General features: G+C 38.2%; 1 protein-coding gene across 1 annotated transcript in view; it reads left to right on the top strand.

Moving 5' to 3' along the window:
* The window catches only part of RAB31 (RAB31, member RAS oncogene family), a 225,073-nt gene that overhangs the window by 274 nt on the left and 205,332 nt on the right, over positions 1–19,467 (top strand). The window lies entirely within an intron of this gene.

Raw genomic sequence — 19,467 nt, 5'->3', positions numbered from 1 at the left:
TTACTAACTCAATGACTGCAAGGACAAATTAGACCAATTACTATTTTTTTCCATTTAATTTTTATAACATTCTTTAGTATTCAGATGCACATACATAGACTACAAATCCCAGAATGCTATGGGATTTTTATTACTTTATATAGTAGAAGTAAGAATTAGACATTGATGACACAGCACCTACTAACACAACACTTCCTCTTTCTTTGTGCTTTACACTTCCCAGCTTTTCACTTTCCAGTAACCAACATTGTGTAGTTTTAATTTGATATCACATGTTCATAATTTGCAAAATTATATCTGCTAAGGAGAGTTATGGAATGTTTTGCAGAATTCAAGTTCTATAATAGATTATATTTAGATATAGCAACAGTTAATCCACTGGAATCTTATTGTTCAACACTAATGTTATCTCCTGTTATACAGATGAATATAATTTTACGAGTGTCTGATTTTTAAATTGCTTATTGGAGATGTAAATAATTTTGATATTAAAATGTTTCCATAATTTAATATGCACACAGTTATGATTGCATTGTCCTTTACACTTCTCGTCTTCGGAATTCTTATTTATGTAACAAGATACCGTTGTTGAATATTGGTCACATAAAAGTCACTACAGACTACAAAGTATACTCTGATATTGTGACATCACAGTAAAATTATTTACTAAGGAAAATAAAAAATGAGTAATATTAAAGAATAGTTTTGGAGATAAGTATTTTATTGCTACACAAAAGAACATACTGTATGACAAAGAAAAAAAGTTTTTGTAAAAAAAAAAAGCAAAAAAAAATATTTGTGGTATTGCTCATAATATGCAACATAATATTTCACAGTATATAAGGAACCTAGTAATATATCTAATATATTAATATAATAATATATAAAAGTACATGTTTATTGCAAAATAAAACCACTAAAGAGTAGTCTGGAATTCTCAAATCCTCTGTTCGGAAACAGTTAGTTTCACAATAACGTTTACTGAATGATGCCACTCTTTTCAACATGCAGGGCGGAGAAAGCAGAGGAGGTTTTGCAACATCAGATGTTAATAGTTAGTCCCTATTTTTAAGGGACAGTAAAAAGTCCACTTGTACACAAGATGCTTGAATAACAGGCATTTTTTTGTGTAAATTTTACCATCCCCCTCCAGTTTTTTAACCTTGTTTCAATCAGAGACGTTAGAAAAATGATGTGCTTCCTGGAAATTCTTTCAGATAACATTTCCATCTGGGACATAGTTCTTAAAGACAAAACGAATTCCCTCTTTTCTGTCTTTTCTGGAAGATCCCGTTCTTGAGTATATCCTGTTTATGTACAGTTTCACAGATCTGTAATAATGTATAACTATACAAGTGCTGTAAGTGTTAAAGGGACAGTCAACAACAGAATTGTTGTTGTTTTAAAAGATAGATAATCCCTTTATTACCCATTCCCCAATTTTGCAAAACCAACACTCTTATACGAATATACTATTTACCTCTGTGATTAACTTGTATCTAAGCATCTTCTAACAGCCCCTGATCGCATGACATTTTAATTATTACTAGTCCTAAAGCCCGTTCACACGGGCCATTTTCTGCTGTATAGCGGTCCCACCCCTTGCGCTCTCTCCCTCCCCCTCTCTTTTGCTCTCTCTCCCCCCTCTCTTTTGCTCTCTCTCTCCCCCTCTCTTTTGAGCTCTCTCTCCCCCCTTTCTTTTGAGCTCTCTCTCCCCCCTCTCTTTTGAGCTCTCTCTCCCCACCTCACTTTTGCTCTCTCTTTCTCCCCCCTCTCTTTTGCGCTCTCTCTCCCCCTCTCTTTTGCGCTCTCTCTACCCCTCTCTTTTGTAATCTCTCCCCATCTCTTTTGCGCTCCCTCTCTCCCCATCTCTTTTACTCTCTCTCCCCCATCTCTTTTGCGCTCTCTCCCTCCCTCTCTCTCCCCCTCTCTTTTGCGCTCTCTCTCTCCCCCTCTCTTTTGCGCTCTCTCTCTCCCCCTCTCTTTTGTGCTCTCTCCCCCCTCTCTTCCCGCTCTCTCCCCCCTCTCTTTTGCTCTCTCTCTCTCTCCCCATCTCTTTTGCACTTTCTCTCCCCCTCTCTTTTGAGCTCTCTCTCTCCCCCATCTCTTTTGTGCTCTCTCTCTCCCCCTCTCTTTTGAGCTCTCTCCCCCTCTCTCTCTCTCTCTCTCTCTCCCCCCCTCTCTCTCTCTCTCTCTCTCTCTCTCCCCCCTCTCTCTCTCTCTCTCTCTCCCCCCTCTCTCTCCCCGCCTCCTCTCTCTCCCCCCTCTCCTCTCCTCTCTCTCTCTATCCCCCTCTCTCTCTCCCCCCTCTCTCTCTCTCCCCCCTCTCTTTTGTGTTCTCTCTCCCCCTCTCTTTTGCGCTCTCTCCCCCTCTCTTTTGCGCTCTCTCTCTCCCCCTCTCTTTTGCACTCTCTCCCTCCTCTCTTTTGTTCTCTCTCTCCCCCCTCTCATTTGTGCTCTCCCCCCTCTCTTTTGTCCTCTCTCTCTCTCCCCCCTCTTTTGTGCTCTCTCTCTCTCCACTTTTTTGCTCTCTCTCTCTCCCCCCTCTCTTTTGCGCCCTCTCTCTCCTCCTCTCTTTTGCGCTCTCTCTCCCCCTCTCTTTTGCACTCTCTCTCCCCCTCTCTTTTGCTCTCTCTCTCTCTCTCTCTCTCTCCCCCCTCTCTTTTGTGCTCTCTCTCTCCCCCTCTCTTTTGCGCTCTCTCTCCCCCTCTCTTTTGCGCTCTCTCCCCCCTCTCTTTTGCGCTCTCTCCCCCTCTCTTCGCAGTCTCTCCCCCTCTCTTTTGTGCTCTCTCTCTCCCCCTCTCTATTGCGCTCTCTCCCCCTCTCTTTTGCTCTCTCTCCCCCTCTCTTTTGTGCTCTCTCCCCCTCTCTTTGCGTTCTCTCCCCCCTCTCTTTTGCTCTCTCTCCCCCCCTCTCTTTTGCGCTCTCTCTCTCTCCCCCATCACTTTTGTGCTCTCTCTCCCCCTCAATTTTGAACCTTCTCTCCCCCCCTCTCTCTCTCCCTCCCCTCTCTCTCCCCCCTCTCCTCTCTCTCTCCTCCCCCTCTCCTATCTCTCCCCCTCTCCTCTCTCTCCCCCCTCTCCTCTCTCTCTCCCCCCCCTCCTCTCTCTCCCCTCCTCTCTCTCTCTCCCCCCCTCTCTCTCTCTCCTCTCCCCCTCTCTTCCCTCCTCTCTCTCCCCTCCTCTCTCTCTCTATCTCTCCTCCCTCTCTATCTCTCCCCACTCTCTATCTCTCTCCCCTCTCTATCTTGCGACCGTGCCCGGCCACGCCCCCTTCATGCTGACCATGCCCCCTCCAGTCCATTCACGCCAACTTCTGCCGCAGATCAGCTAGGGAGTAGGACTCAAAGGCCAGGTGTGTTTGTCCTTGTGCTGTCTCTACTACGCATCACAGCTTCGGAGAAACATACTTGGCCTTTTATATTATAGGATCTATTGATGTTTATTTTAGTCAATTAGTGCAGTGTCTGCCACAACCTACGGGCGTGATCACAATGTTATCTATATGGTTTACATGAACTAGCTCTCCCCTGTTGTGAAAAGCAAATAAAAAAGCATGTGATAAGAGGCGGCCTTCAGGGGCTTAGAAATTATCATATAACCCTTCCTAGGTTTAGCTTTCAACTAAGAATACCATAAGAACAAAACAACATTGGTGATAAAAGTAAATTGGAAAGTTGTTTAAAATGACATGCCCTATTTGAAACATGAAAGTTTTTTTGGACTTGACAGTCCCTTTAAACTAATTATACAGATTCAGCATCTTCTGCCATGAATTTTGTAATATTAAAGGGGCATAATACTCATTTGCTAAATCACTTGAAACTGATGCAGTATAACTGTAAAAAGCTGACAGGAAAATATCACCTGAGCATCTCTATGTAAAAAAAGGAAGATATTTTACCTCACAATCTCCTCAGCTCAGCAGAGTAAGTTCTGTGTAAAAAGTTATACTCAACTGGTGTCCAGCTGCAGGTAAAGAAAAAAAAAAAGAAGAAATGAACTGCAGCCAATCAGCATCAACAGTGCTGAGGTCATGAACTCTTTTACTGTGATCTCATGAGATTTGACTTAACTCTCATGAGATTTCATAGTAAACTTCCTTTAAACTGAATAGGGAAATAACATGAGAGTGCACAAGGCTCAACACCTTAGTTGTCCCGGGGCAGACATAATGATTTGCTGCTTAGAAGTCCTTTACAATGGAATGTGGCTACTGAGGAACTTTTGAGGTCAAATATCTTTCTTTTTTACATAGAGATGTTCAGGTGATATTTTCTAGTCAGCTTTTTACAGCTATGCTGCATCACTTTCAAGTGTTTCAACATGTGGGTATTATGGCCCTTTAAATATAAACTACTGATCTGTTACCTTTTATCTGTGCATTAACTTAGGGAACTTGCAAAGTATGTAAAGCATCTGATTAAAGGGACACTAAATTCAATATTTTATTTGTACATAAAAAAAAATTAAGAATGGAGTGGAAATGTTTGCACAAGAGCAATAAGGGGTTTCTAGCAAGTGTTTTTGCACATCTGGCTTATCATTTGTATAACAAGTTGAAAGTAAACGCAACAGTGATTTTCCAGTTAACTGTTTTGCAAAACTAAAAAGTTGCCCAAAACACATAACAAAATACATTACAAAGTATTGTTACACTTTTGATAACACTATCTAATAAAAATGATTTAAAGAAAATATTGCACTCAAAAGTTATAAGGGCTCAAACAAATGAGGTCTCAGGTGTTAGAACAAAAAGGCATGTATTTACAGACATATACACATAAGTACACATACTGTATATAAACATATATAAGTACATTGGAGCCCTTTGAAGTTAAAGGGACACTGAACCCAAATTTTTTCTTTCGTGATTCCGATAGAGCATGCAATTTTAAGCAACTTTCTAATTTACTCCTACTATCAAATTTTCTTCATTCTCTTGATATCTTTATTTAAAAATCAAGACTGTAAGTTTAGATGCCGGCCCATTTTTGGTGAACAACCTGGGTTGTTCTTGCTGATTGGACAGCACCAATAAACATGTGCTCTCCACGGTTCTGAACCAACAGTTGGCTGGCTCCCTAGCTTAGATGCCCTCTTTTTCATATTAAAATAGCAAGAGAACAAAGAAAAATTGATAATAGGAGTAAATTAGAAAGTTTCTTAAAATTGCATGCTCTATATGAATCACGAAAGAAAAAAATGTGGGTCCAGTGTCCCTTTAAGTAGATAAAAACATGTTAAAGCATATATATGCAATACTGTATTCATATTTAATATAGTGTTATACTGTGTATTTACTTTAAATATTTCACATTCTAATCTTCTGCACATAGCAGAATATGTTCTATATATTTATTAACATATTCATATATATCTGTATATATCTATACCAATATACATAATCATATAGATATAAATGTATAGCTATATATTGTACAAAAAACCCTATATATATATATATATATATATATATATATATATATATATATATATATATATATATATATATATATATATATATATATATATATATATATATATATATATATATATATATATATATATATATATATATATATATATATAAAAATATGTATTTATGAATAAATAGAACATCTTTTTGAAGAACATTGGAATGTTAAATATTCATATTTTCATGTCGGGTTAGTGCAGATGAGAATATGTGATCAGGTTTGCAGGAGAGTGGTGTGTTTTTTTTCTCCATTGACTTCTATGAGGGAATACGTAAATACGCACCCAATATTGTAAGCCGTTTTTTTGCACTCTTCGGGTTAATGCGCGACCAAAAACAATTTACTTTCAACTCATAATACGAGCGCAACTTGATGAGCTAAAAAGCTTACTTCTAATGCTTGAGCCGAAGCATTAATTTGCTCTCTACTTGTAATCTGGCCCTAAATGTTTTAAAAACATTTAAAACCTGTCACTTTGTTAGAAAATGCCCAGTTATGAAGAAATATAAACAAGCTCTTGCAAATACACTATAAACCAATCACTGTGAAGCATGTAGAAATGTGAGTGTTCTGCATCCACGGAATGCTCTCCAGCAGCTCTGGAAGGAGTTCAAACACTACCGTTTTCAGGGTTTAATTGCAGTAAAATCAGGCGAAATAAATACTGAATGCGATGGCAACGTTTTTTTTTTTCATTTAAATTATGCATAATTAAACATGTTGCAACAGATTTTGGGTGGAGTGGTATTTAACGCTCCTGCTCGCACGCTAACTCTGCTAGAAGAAGTGCGACGGGTAGTGCTCTTATACAAGTTGAAAGTAAAAATTTTCGCTTGCACGCTAATCCGATGTGAGCAAAAAGCCAAAGTTAGGATATCACACAGGCGTTAATATATTCCCCAATAGAAGCCATTGGAGCAAAAAAGGTGGAAAAAAGTCATCCTACTGGCGCTCACACCCAATTGCATATTCTCGCTCGATAATCCAACATGAAAATATTAATATTTCACATTCCAATGTTCTTCACATAGCAGGATATGTTATATTTATTCATAAATTCATATTTATACACATATCTGATAGTATTTTGGTAAAATATATATCTACTCATATATATATATATATATACAGTATATACACACACAGTATGTATATATATATATATATATATATATATATATATACACACACACAGTATATATATATAGATAGATATATAATTATATATAGGTATAGATATATACAGATACATTTAGGAATATCTATTTATAAATACTTATAACATATTCCCCTATGTGCAGAACATTGGAATGTGAAATATTTACAGTAAATACACACTTTCTAAATATGAATATTGCAGAAATATGCTTTTACATGTTTTAATCTACTTGACAGCAAAGGGCTCCAATGCACTTCTATATATGTCTAACAACGTATCATGTCCGCTGCACATCTATAAATGCCGACAGCGGCCGCTTGCAGGGGTGTCAATCAGCCCAATCGTTTACGATAGGGTTGATTTCTGTGCGCGGCCTCAGAGCAGGCAGACAAGTTATGGAGTAGCAGTCCTTAGAAACAAGGGGCATCAAGCTCCATACGGAGCTTAATAAATCGGCCCCTATATGTGTGTACATATGTATTTATGTGTATATATGACTGTAAATACATATGTACACATACAAATGCATAAATACATCTGTGCACACACACACACACATATATATATATATATATACATCTTTAGACATGTAAATGTAAGTATCTCAATGTTAAAGCCCTTTGCCTGCCTTTTTTTATTCTAACACCTGAGACCTCACATCTTTGAGCCTTTATATCTTTTTGTGAATTAAAAAAAATATATCGTTTGTATTAGATAGCGGTATTAATGTATTTTTTATGTGTTTTGTGACACTTTTTTGTTTTGTAAAACAGTTAACAAGAACTCTGAGGACATGCTATCCTGATGCTTGTTATCTCAAATTGTGCTCAAGCATTTATTTTTAACTTGTACTATGAGTGCTACATCGACACGCACAAACAGCCACGATAAACTCCTTTTCACTTGTGCGCTACAAGTAAGTTAACAGAGTTTATTAGGAGCAGGCTTCCATAAGACACAGGGTAAGCTCCTATCTAATGCGTTTCGCGCATGGGCAGAGATTTATGAGGAATACAATTTTCAACTTTATGCCTCTTTAATGTAATTTTCTTCCTCTTAAGTTGCACTTGTTATTAAAATTGAATCAATAAGCATCATGGGCGAGATTACATATGCGGCACAAGCTTCAGCCTAATTGCTGAAACCTGCGCCACCCATAATTTCACCTCGCACATTGGGTATCACATATACGGCGCCGGCAGTTCATAAAGTGCCGTAAGTTGGATAAACTAGCGATGTCCAGTAATGTGCGTAAATACAAATTTCTCGAGTTGCCAGTGACTTACTGCACTTTAGAAACTGCCAGAGCCTGAGAAAATAAAAAAAAATATCAAATCTCCCGTAAAAGTCTAACTCGCCTCCCAAAAATAAACCCAACACGAAAAAAAAACTATATCTGCCATCAAACCAACATCACAACTAATAATAAATGTATTAACCCCTAAACCAACAACCCCCCACAACGCAATATGCTTAATTAAAGTGAAGGTCAATTTTGACGAATTTCTGCCTGGTTTTTAATAAGCCTATTAAAAACAAGGGCACTTTAATTCATAAAAATTGACATTTCAAGTGTTTTCTTAAAAAACGTACCTTTTAATCCTGAGAGCCGCTGAAGCGCTTCCTCCACCCGTCGCAAGTCCTCTTCACGGGTCCAAAATGACGAATCCGGCTTCATCTCAGTGGCGTCACTAGGGGGGGGCGGGGGGGGGGGGCGCACCCGGGTGACACCCTCCAGGGGGTGACACAAAAAAAAAATGGTGATTGGCCATAAGAAGCGGTAGGCACGCGGCCCGGGGCTGTGCACTGACAGGCTTGGAACAGAGTCAGAGAGCAGAATTTTCATAGTTTGCGCCTAAACCTTTTCTTTAGTGATTTATTTTTAGAGTGCTCTGTTTATCTTTCATTTGATGCTCTGCTGAGCCAGGGAGCAGCTCTAGGCATGCGCTTTATAATTAATGCAGTGCAGTTTACATATTTTGTATGTGTGTGTCTGAGTTTTTGTGTGTGTATCTGAGTGTTTTTGTGTGTGTGCCTGAGTGTTTTTGTGTGTGTGCCTGAGTGTGTTTCCGAGTGTTTGTGTGTGCATCTGAGTATGTTTTTAAGTGTGTCTGAGTGTTTGTATGTGTGTGTGCCTGTGTTTTTGTGTGCGTCTGCTTTCTGGGGGGGGGGTGACACCATAAGTTACCGCACCGGGTGACACCAACCCTAGTGACGCCACTGCTTCATCTAATCAGGGCATTCCCTCAGGCTATGATCCCCCGGGGGGAATGCCGTGATTGGAGGAAGCCGGGTTTGTAATTTCTGAGGTAAGCAGAGGTTTGCGACGGCTGGGGGAATCGATGGAGCAGCTTTCAGGATTAAAAGGTAAGTTTTTGAAGAAAATGCTTGAAATCTCAATTTTTTTATTTTTTATTTTTTTTAAAATGGTTTTTTATTGAGGTTAAATTCGAGGCATGCAATGCAATGTAAAGCTGACAATGCTAAGGGCTAGATTTATCATAGCTGAGGCGTACAGGGGCACGTATATGCACCCCTGTACGCTTCAGCTCGCCTGTGGCGGGGTGAAATTACCCGTAGGTAATTAACATTGCACACAATTTTGCGCTCGCGTGCAATCCCGCCCCCTGCCCGCGCACAACCAATCACGCACGGGCAGGAGCTGTCAATCTCCTCGGTCGGACTCGACCAAGGAGATTGAATTTCGCCAGTTCAGAGGTGGAGAAGAGTTTAGGGAAGCAGCGGTCTGGTGACCGCTGCTTGTTAAATTGCGGTGAGCAAGTTCTTGTGAGAACTTGCTTCCGTAAGGGCTTAATAAATCTAGCCCTAAGAGTACATACATACAATGAGAGAATTGACATCTTGAACAAGAGAAGAAAAAAAAAACAACGTTAGTGCAATAATTCTCAATATTCAATGACTAATAAATAAATCTGATGGAGGTACAGCATTTATTTAGCCAGTATGACATCAATACTGTTGACCTTCTTTAACGATCATGGGGTCACTTGTGGACCTTCTATATAGTATTTGTTTTAGCAGAAGGTGTTCTAATACTAAGGAGACCGCTTTTGGATCTCTAATAATTTACCTCAGTTTTAATATGTAAGAGAAACTGTGTAATTAGGCTAATAAACCTTTTAAACTATGATTCAAATAATAAACTTTGTGAGATAGTCTAATGACTATGTGTATGTGTTCTGAAACATAGGTCTATTAGCTATGTGCATGTATTTTAAAAGAATAATACATTTCTTGGGCCACTCACTGTGTTAATTAATTAGCAGGGGAAACAGTAAATGAAGCTAGAGACACTTCTGAACTCTCCATTTGTAACAGTTAAGTACAGTCACTCTTTTAGTCCTAGGGAGTATAAGCAATCTGTGTGAGATATATCCAATGGTTTATATAGGTGAATAAATTATAAAGTTAAGCAAAGAATATGTTGGGAGAGTTACATATATTGCTAAGTTTGGACAGATTTCTTCAAGAGGTATCATAAGAGGTAAATTAAATGATTATTCCACATTATGTGGCCAAAATAGCACTTTTTCAAATACATAGATGTCTAGGGGTTTCTTACACCCTGCCATAGAAGATACACTCTGTTTAGACATGGCAGCTGTCATTCTAAAAATGTAGGTTTAAGTGATGTAGCAAAGCAAGATCACACATAGTAATAACTTAGCATTACATGCTAATATTAACTTATAGATCTCCATGTTCCAATAATGAATGAAATTGATTTAGTGCTGAACTTACAAAGGTACATAAAGCGATTAATGGGTCTGGGATCACATAAAAATTGTACGCATAAGGAACTGTAAATAAGAACTTGAGTAAACAATCATGCATTTGTCCTTAAATGAAGCTAGTTATGTACAAATGGAATAAACCGTATTATGCAGATGTAGAAGTTAGCGATGAGAGGATAAACAGTGATGTCCTAAAATAAAGATAAGATGTTAGGTTTGCCTTGTATTAAATACATCTAAACTAAGCAGGCTGTTACACATCCTATAAACACAGACTAGGGTTGTGCAGAGGTACGGTTTTGAAAAGAAAAATGGAATGTATAGGAGTCTTTTAAAGTGAGTCTCAGAATTACCCCACACCGGTTCTTAATGAGGGACAGTAGCTCCCGATATGCTGGGTTGATCACCAGGATTCCAAGGGAAGTAGCAGTTCCATATAGCGGGAGACTTTGGGAAGCATCAGGATCGCTGAGGTGTACTCTTTTTGCGACCGCATCGCTTCCTGGGTTTGGGGTGAATTTTGAGCGAGAGGTCCCTTGCGTGCTAGTCCTCAGACGTAACCTGTGTTGTGCTAAGGATCAGGGAGAACTTCAAAAGCCGCTCCTGAGTCAGATGATCGGCTAACTCAAGCTTCAGGGTAAGAGATCTTATAGAGCTTAATCACAGCAATAGTAGGCTCATTTCCCTCACTTGTTTTGTTAGTCAGGCGGTTGGAGTTAAAGGGACACTGAACCCAATTTCTTTCATGTAAATAGCAAGAGTCCATGAGCTACTGACGTATGGGATATACATTCCTACCAGGAGGGGCAAAGTTTCCCAAACCTTAAAATACCTATAAATACACCCCTCACCACACCCACAATTCAGTTTTACAAACTTTGCCTCCCATGGAGGTGGTGAAGTAAGTTTGTGCTAGATTCTACGTTGATATGCGCTTCGCAGCAGGTTGAAGCCCGGTTTTCCTCTGAGTGCAGTGAATGTCAGAGGGATGTGAAGAGAGTATTGCCTATTTGAATACAATGGTCTTCCTCTAGGGGATCTATTTCATAGGTTCTCTGTTATCGGTCGTAGAGATTTCTTCTCCTACCTACCTTTTCAGATCGATGATATACTCTTATATACCATTACCTCTACTGATTCTCGTTTCAGTACTGGTTTGGCTATCTACTATATGTAGATGAGTGTCCTGGGGTAAGTAAATCTTATTTTTTCTGACACTCTAAGCTATGGTTGGGCACTTTATATGTAAAGTTCTAAATATATGTGTTTAAACTTATATTTGCCATGATTCAGGATAATCAGTATTCCTTCATTCAGACTGTCAGTTTCATTATTTTGGGATAATGCATATAAATATATATTTTTTTTCTTACCTTGAAAAATTTTCAATTGACTATTTTTCCCTGCGGGCTGTTAGGCTTGCGGGGGCAGAAAATGCTTAATTTTATTGCGTCATTTTTGGCGCAAACTTTTTTGGCGCAAAATTTTGTCATTTCCAGCGCCGTAGTTGACGCCGGAAGTTGTATTCAGTTAATGTCATTTTTTTGACGCATGTGTATTCAGACTATTTTTTTTGCGTCAAAAAATGTGGGCGTCGGTTTCGGCGTCAGGGGATGTGGTGTCATACTTGGCGCCAAAAATATGGGCGTTGTACTTAGCGCCAATAATGTGGGCGTCATTCTTGGCGCCAAAAATGTGGGCGTCTTTTTTGTTCCACTTTTTTCTCACATTATTTAAGTCTCATTTTTTCATTGCTTCTGGTTTCTAGAAGCTTGTTATTTTGCATATTTTCCCATTCCTGAAACTGTCATTTAAGGAATTTGATAATTTTGCTTTATATGTTGTTTTTTTCTATTACATATTGCAAGATTTCTCGTACACTGTTCCTGTTTCAAAACATACTGAGGGATTCCTGTTGACTGAGTTCAGTCCTACCAAAGCTAAGTTAATTTATTTTAAATGTTATAAATGTTTATCTTTAGCTATGGTTTGTAATAAGTTATCATGATAAACTTTTACATGCAGAATCCATTAGTATTTATGCTTTATGTATTGCTATTCTTTTTACATCTTATATACAAGAAAATTTATAAGAATATTTTTCTGATTCTATTTTAAAGGCTTTGTCTGACATCGTGCCTTCTAATAAAATTTTTAGGTCTTTTTCAAACTTCTTTTTTAATTGTTGAAGTTTCAAATGACCAACAACATTCTGATTTATCCTTCTCTGATGATGTTTTTTCTCATTCAGAATTTTCTTCATCAGATATTGACACTAACAAATCTACTTTTTTATTTTTTATTAGAGTACATTTGTTCTTTGTTGAAAAGGTGTTGATTATTTTGGATATTGAGGTAACTAGTTCTTTTTCAAGACTAGCTAACATTTTATTTCTGCTTATTTTATCTTCTGTGTTTTCAGAGGTTTTTTTCCAGTTCCTCATGCTAGGGAATGGCTGAGAATTTTCTTTTATTCCTTCTTCAAAGGTTTTAAATTATATTCTTTGCGAGCAGTTAATTTCAATTTTGAGGGTTCTCCAATTTAATGGGGCTATCTCTACTCCTGCTTAATATGCTATTGTTTCTATAGCAAAATAGTGTTTATTTTCCTTTTAGATGGTTGTATCTTATTTAAGGAAAATTATTTATTTTCAGGTACTTTTCTTGGACCTGTGATTTATTTGGATGATGTTGCAATTGCTTCATTTCTTTCATGTAATTAGCAAGAGTCCATGAGCTAGTGACATATGGGATATACATTCCTACCAGGAGGGGCAAAGTTTCCCAAACCTCAAAATGCCTACAAATACACCCCTCACCACACCCACAAATCAGTTTTACAAACCTTGCCTCCTATGGAGGTGGTGAAGTAAGTTTGTGCTAGATTCTACGTTGATATGCGCTCCGCAGCAGGTTGGAGCCCGGTTTTCCTCTCAGCGTGCAGTGAATGTCAGAGGGATGTGAGGAGAGTATTGCCTATTTGAATTCAATGATCTCCTTCTACGGGGTCTATTTCATAGGTTCTCTGTTATCGGTCGTAGAGATTCATCTCTTACCTCCCTTTTCAGATCGACGATATACTCTTATATATATATACCATTACCTCTGCTGATTTTCGTTTCAGTACTGGTTTGGCTTTCTACAACATGTAGATGAGTGTCCTGGGGTAAGTAAGTCTTATTTTCTGTGACACTCTAAGCTATGGTTGGGCACTTTTTTATAAAGTTCTAAATATATGTATTCAAACATTTATTTGCCTTGACTCAGGATGTTCAACATTCCTTATTTTCAGACAGTCAGTTTCATATTTGGGATTATACATTTGAATAAAACAATTTTTTTTCTTACCTTAAAATTTGACTTTCCCTGTGGGCTGTTAGGCTCGCGGGGGCTGAAAATGCTTCATTTTATTGCGTCATTCTTGGCGCGGACTTTTTTGGTGCAAAATTTTTTGTCTGTTTCCGGCGTCATACGTGTCGCTGGAAGTTGCGTCATTTTTGACGTTCTTTTGCGCCAAAAATGTCGGCGTTCCGGATGTGGCGTCATTTTTGGCGCCAAAAGCATTTAGGCGCCAAATAATGTGGGCGTCTTATTTGGCGCTAAAAAAATATGGGCGTCACTTTTGTCTCCACATTATTTAAGTCTCATTTTTTATTGCTTCTGGTTGCTAGAAGCTTGTTCACTGGCATTTTTTCCCATTCCTGAAACTGTCATTTAAGGAATTTGATCAATTTTGCTTTATATGTTGTTTTTTCTATTACATATTGCAAGATGTCCCATGTTGAAGCTGAGTCAGAAGATACTTCTGGAAAATCGCTGCCTGGTGCTGGAGCTACCAAAGCTAAGTGTATCTGCTGTAAACTTTTGCTAGCTGTTCCTCCAGCTGTTGTTTGTATTGAATGTCATGACAAACTTGTTAATGCAGATAATATTTCCTTTAGTAAAGTTACATTACCTGTTGCTGTTCCATCAACATCTAATACTCAGAGTGTTCCTGATAACATAAGAGATTTTGTTTCTAAATCCATTAAGAAGGCTATGTCTGTTATTCCTCCTTCTAGTAAACGTAAAAAGTCTTTTAAAACTTCTCATTTTTCAGATGAATTTTTAAATGAACATCATCATTCTGATTCTGATAATGGCTCTTCTGGTTCAGAGGATTCTGTCTCAGAGGTTGATGCTGATAAATCTTCATATTTATTTAAAATGGAATTTATTCGTTCTTTACTTAAAGAAGTCCTAATTGCATTAGAAATTGAGGATTCTGGTCCTCTTGATACTAAATCTAAACGTTTAGATAAGGTTTTTAAATCTCCTGTAGTTATTCCAGAAGTTTTTCCTGTTCCTGGTGCTATTTCTGAAGTAATTTCCAGGGAATGGAATAATTTGGGTAATTAATTTACTCCTTCTAAACGTTTTAAGCAATTATATCCTGTGCCATCTGACAGATTAGAATTTTGGGACAAAATCCCTAAGGTTGATGGGGCTGTCTCTACTCTTGCTAAGCGTACTACCATTCCTACGGCAGATGGTACTTCCTTTAAGGATCCTTTAGATAGGAAAATTGAATCCTTTCTAAGAAAAGCTTACTTGTATTCAGGTAATCTTCTTAGACCTGCTATATCTTTGGCGGATGTTGCTGCAGCTTCAACTTTTTGGTTGGAAGCTTTAGCGCAACAAGTAACAGATCATAATTCTCATAGCATTATTATTCTTCTTCAACATGCTAATAATTATATTTGTGATGCCATCTTTGATATCATTAGAGTTGATGTCAGGTATATGTCTCTAGCTATTTTAGCTAGAAGAGCTTTAGGGCTTAAAACTTGGAATGCTGATATGTCTTCTAAGTCTACTCTGCTTTCCCTTTCTTTCCAGGGTAATAAATTATTTGGTTCTCAGTTGGATTCTATTATCTCAACTGTTACTGGAGGGAAAGGAACTTTTTTACCACAGGATAAAAAATCTAAAGGTAAATTTAGGTCTAATAATCGTTTTCGTTCCTTTCGTCACAACAAGGAACAAAAGCCTGATCCTTCATCCTCAGGAGCGGTATCAGTTTGGAAACCATCTCCAGTCTGGAATAAATCCAAGCCTTTTAGAAAATCAAAGCCAGCTCCTAAGTCCACATGAAGGTGCAGCCCTCATTCCAGCTCAGCTGGTAGGGGGCAGATTATGTTTTTTCAAAGAAATTTGGATCAATTCCGTTCACAATCTTTGGATTCAGAATATTGTTTCAGAAGGGTACAGAATTGGCTTCAAGATAAGGCCTCCTGCAAAGAGATTTTTTCTTTCCTGTGTCCCAGTAAATCCAGCGAAGGCTCAAGAAATTTCTGAAATGTGTTTCAGATCTAGAGTTGGCTGGAGTAATTATGCCAGTTCCAGTTCTGCAACAGGGGATGGGGTTTTATTCAAATCTCTTCATTGTACCAAAGAAGGAGAATTCCTTCAGACTAGTCCTGGATCTAAAAATATTGAATCGTTATGTAAGGATACCAACATTCAAAATGGTAACTGTAAGGACTATCCTGCCTTTTGTTCAGCAAGGGCATTATATGTCTACAATAGATTTACAGGATGCATATCTGCATATTCCGATTCATCCAGATCACTATCAGTTTCTGAGATTCTCGTTCCTAGACAAGCATTACCAGTTTGTGGCTCTGCCATTTGGCCTAGCAACAGCTCCAAGAATTTTTACAAAGGTTCTCGGTGCCCTTCTGTCTGTAATCAGAGAACAGGGTATTGTGGTATTTCCTTATTTGGACGATATCTTGGTACTTGCTCAGTCTTCACATTTAGCAGAATCTCATACGAATCGACTTGTGTTGTTTCTTCAAGATCATGGTTGGAGGATCAATTTACTAAAAAGTTCATTGATTCCTCAGACAAGGGTAACCTTTTTGGGTTTCCAGATAGATTCAGTGTCCATGACTCTATCTTTGACAGACAAGAGACGTCTAAAATTGATTTCAGCTTGTCGAAACCTTCAGTCACAATCATTCCCTTCGGTAGCCTTATGCATGGAAATTCTAGGTCTTATGACTGCTGCATCGGACGCGATCCCCTTTGCTCGTTTTCACATGCGACCTCTTCAGCTCTGTATGCTGAACCAGTGGTGCAGGGATTACACAAAGATATCTCAATTAATATCTTTAAAACCGATTGTACGACACTCTCTGACGTGGTGGACAGATCACCATTGTTTAGTTCAGGGGGCTTCTTTTGTTCTTCCGACCTGGACTGTAATCTCAACAGATGCAATTCTTACAGGTTGGGGAGCTGTGTGGGGGTCTCTGACGGCACAAGGGGTTTGGGAATCTCAGGAGGTGAGATTACCGATCAATATTTTGGAACTCCGTGCAATTTTCAGAGCTCTTCAGTCTTGGCCTCTTCTAAAGAGAGAATCGTTCATTTGTTTTCAGACAGACAATGTCACATCTGTGGCATACATCAATCATCAAGGAGGGACTCACAGCCCTCTGGCTATGAAAGAAGTATTTCGAATTCTGGTTTGGGCGGAATCCAGCTCCTGTCTAATTTCTGCAGTTCATATCCCAGGTATAGACAATTGGGAAGCGGATTATCTCAGTCGCCAAACGTTGCATCCGGGCGAATGGTCTCTTCACCCAGAGGTATTTCTTCAGATTGTTCAAATGTGGGGACTTCCAGAAATAGATCTGATGGCCTCTCATCTAAACAAGAAACTTCCCAGGTATCTGTCCAGATCCAGGGATCCTCAAGCGGAAGCAGTGGATGCATTGTCACTTCCTTGGAAGTATCATCCTGCTTATATCTTTCCGCCTCTAGTTCTTCTTCCAAGAGTGATCTCCAAGATTCTGAAGGAATGCTCGTTTGTTCTGCTGGTAGCTCCGGCATGGCCTCACAGGTTTTGGTATGCGGATCTTGTCCGGATGGCCTCTTGCCAACCGTGGACTCTTCTGTTAAGACCAGACCTTCTGTCGCAAGGTCCTTTTTTCCATCAGGATCTCAAATCCTTAAATTTAAAGGTATGGAGATTGAACGCTTGATTCTTAGTCAAAGAGGTTTCTCTGACTCTGTGATTAATACTATGTTACAGGCTCATAAATCTGTATCTAGGGAGATATATTATAGAGTCTGGAAGACTTATATTTCTTGGTGTCTTTCTCATCATTTTTCCTGGCATTCTTTTAGAATTCCAAGAATTTTACAGTTTCTTCAGGATGGTTTGGATAAAGGTTTGTCTGCAAGTTCCTTGAAAGGACAAATCTCTGCTCTTTCTGTTCTTTTTCACAGAAATATTGCTAATCTTCCTGATATTCATTGTTTTGTACAAGCTTTGGTTCGTATAAAACCTGTTATTAAGTCAATTTCTCCTCCTTGGAGTTTGAATTTGGTTCTGGGGGCTCTTCAAGCTCCTCCGTTTGAACCTATGCATTCATTGGACATTAAATTACTTTCTTGGAAAGTTTTGTTCCTTTTGGCCATCTCTTCTGCCAGAAGAGTTTCTGAATTATCTGCTCTTTCTTGTGAGTCTCCTTTTCTGATTTTTCACCAGGATAAGGCGGTGTTGCGAACTTCTTTTGAATTTTTACCTAAGGTTGTGAATTCCAACAACATTAGTAGAGAAATTGTGGTTCCTTCATTATGTCCTAATCCTAAGAATTCTAAGGAGAAATCATTGCATTCTTTGGATGTAGTTAGAGCTTTGAAATATTATGTTGAAGCCACTAAGAATTTCCGAAAGACTTCTAGTCTATTTGTTATCTTTTCCGGTTCTAGGAAAGGTCAGAAGGCCTCTGCCATTTCTTTGGCATCTTGGTTGAAATCTTTAATTCATCATGCTTATGTCGAGTCGGGTAAAACTCTGCCTCAAAGGATTACAGCTCATTCTACTAGGTCAGTTTCTACTTCCTGGGTGTTTAGGAATGAAGCTTCGGTTGATCAGATTTGCAAAGCAGCAACTTGGTCTTCTTTGCATACTTTTACTAAATTCTACCATTTTGATGTGTTTTCTTCTTCTGAAGCTGTTTTTGGTAGAAAAGTACTTCAGGCAGCTGTTTCAGTTTGAATCTTCTGCTTATGTTTTCAGTTTTTTCATTATAAAATTTCAACTTTATTTTGGGTGTGGATTATTTTTTCAGCGGAATTGGCTGTCTTTATTTTATCCCTCCCTCTCTAGTGACTCTTGCGTGGAAAGATCCACATCTTGGGTAGTCATTATCCCATACGTCACTAGCTCATGGACTCTTGCTAATTACATGAAAGAAAACATAATTTATGTAAGAACTTACCTGATAAATGCATTTCTTTCATATTAGCAAGAGTCCATGAGGCCCACCCTTTTTTGTGGTGGTTATGATTTTTTTGTATAAAGCACAATTATTCCAATTCCTTATTTTTTATGCTTTCACACTTTTTTCTTATCACCCCACTTCTTGGCTATTCGTTAAACTGATTTGTGGGTGTGGTGAGGGGTGTATTTGTAGGCATTTTGAGGTTTGGGAAACATTGCCCCTCTTGGTAGGAATGTATATCCCATACGTCACTAGCTCATGGACTCTTGCTAATATGAAAGAAATGAATTTATCAGGTAAGTTCTTACATAAATTAGGTTTTTTCTGTTTACTTTAAGATCAAGTATCAGATTATGATTTATTTAGCATTGTTAAAGGGACAAAATCTACTGCTCATTTGAGGTTCAGACTAGGTGCTGTTGCATTTGTCTTGTTGTCTTGCATTTGTTGATTATGCAAGTCCAGTGTGTTGACTGGTCCTTTAACTGGATTAACATGCTAATTATTTCATTTGTGTCTTCATTTTATTGAATATTTTGGCAAATGAGGTTTAATCTATGTCTTTAGCTGTTTTAGCTAGAAGAATTTTGTGATTTCTAAAAAATCCATATTTCTTTTTTTTCCAAGATAATCAATTATTTGGTTCATAATTCAATTCTTAACTGTTACTCTGGGCTTCAAGATTGAGTTCTAAGACTAAAACTTTAAGCTTATATTAGTTTGGTTGTTCTTACTAAGGAACGAAATCCTAAATTCTTACCCAAGTAACATGTTTTTAATTGGAAGTTTTTTTAG

Source organism: Bombina bombina, chromosome 5 (assembly GCF_027579735.1).
Source record: "Bombina bombina isolate aBomBom1 chromosome 5, aBomBom1.pri, whole genome shotgun sequence".
Classification (NCBI taxonomy): Eukaryota; Metazoa; Chordata; class Amphibia; order Anura; family Bombinatoridae; genus Bombina; species Bombina bombina.
Note: the sequence above shows the minus strand (reverse complement) of the source record. Positions and strands in the feature narration are given on the sequence as shown.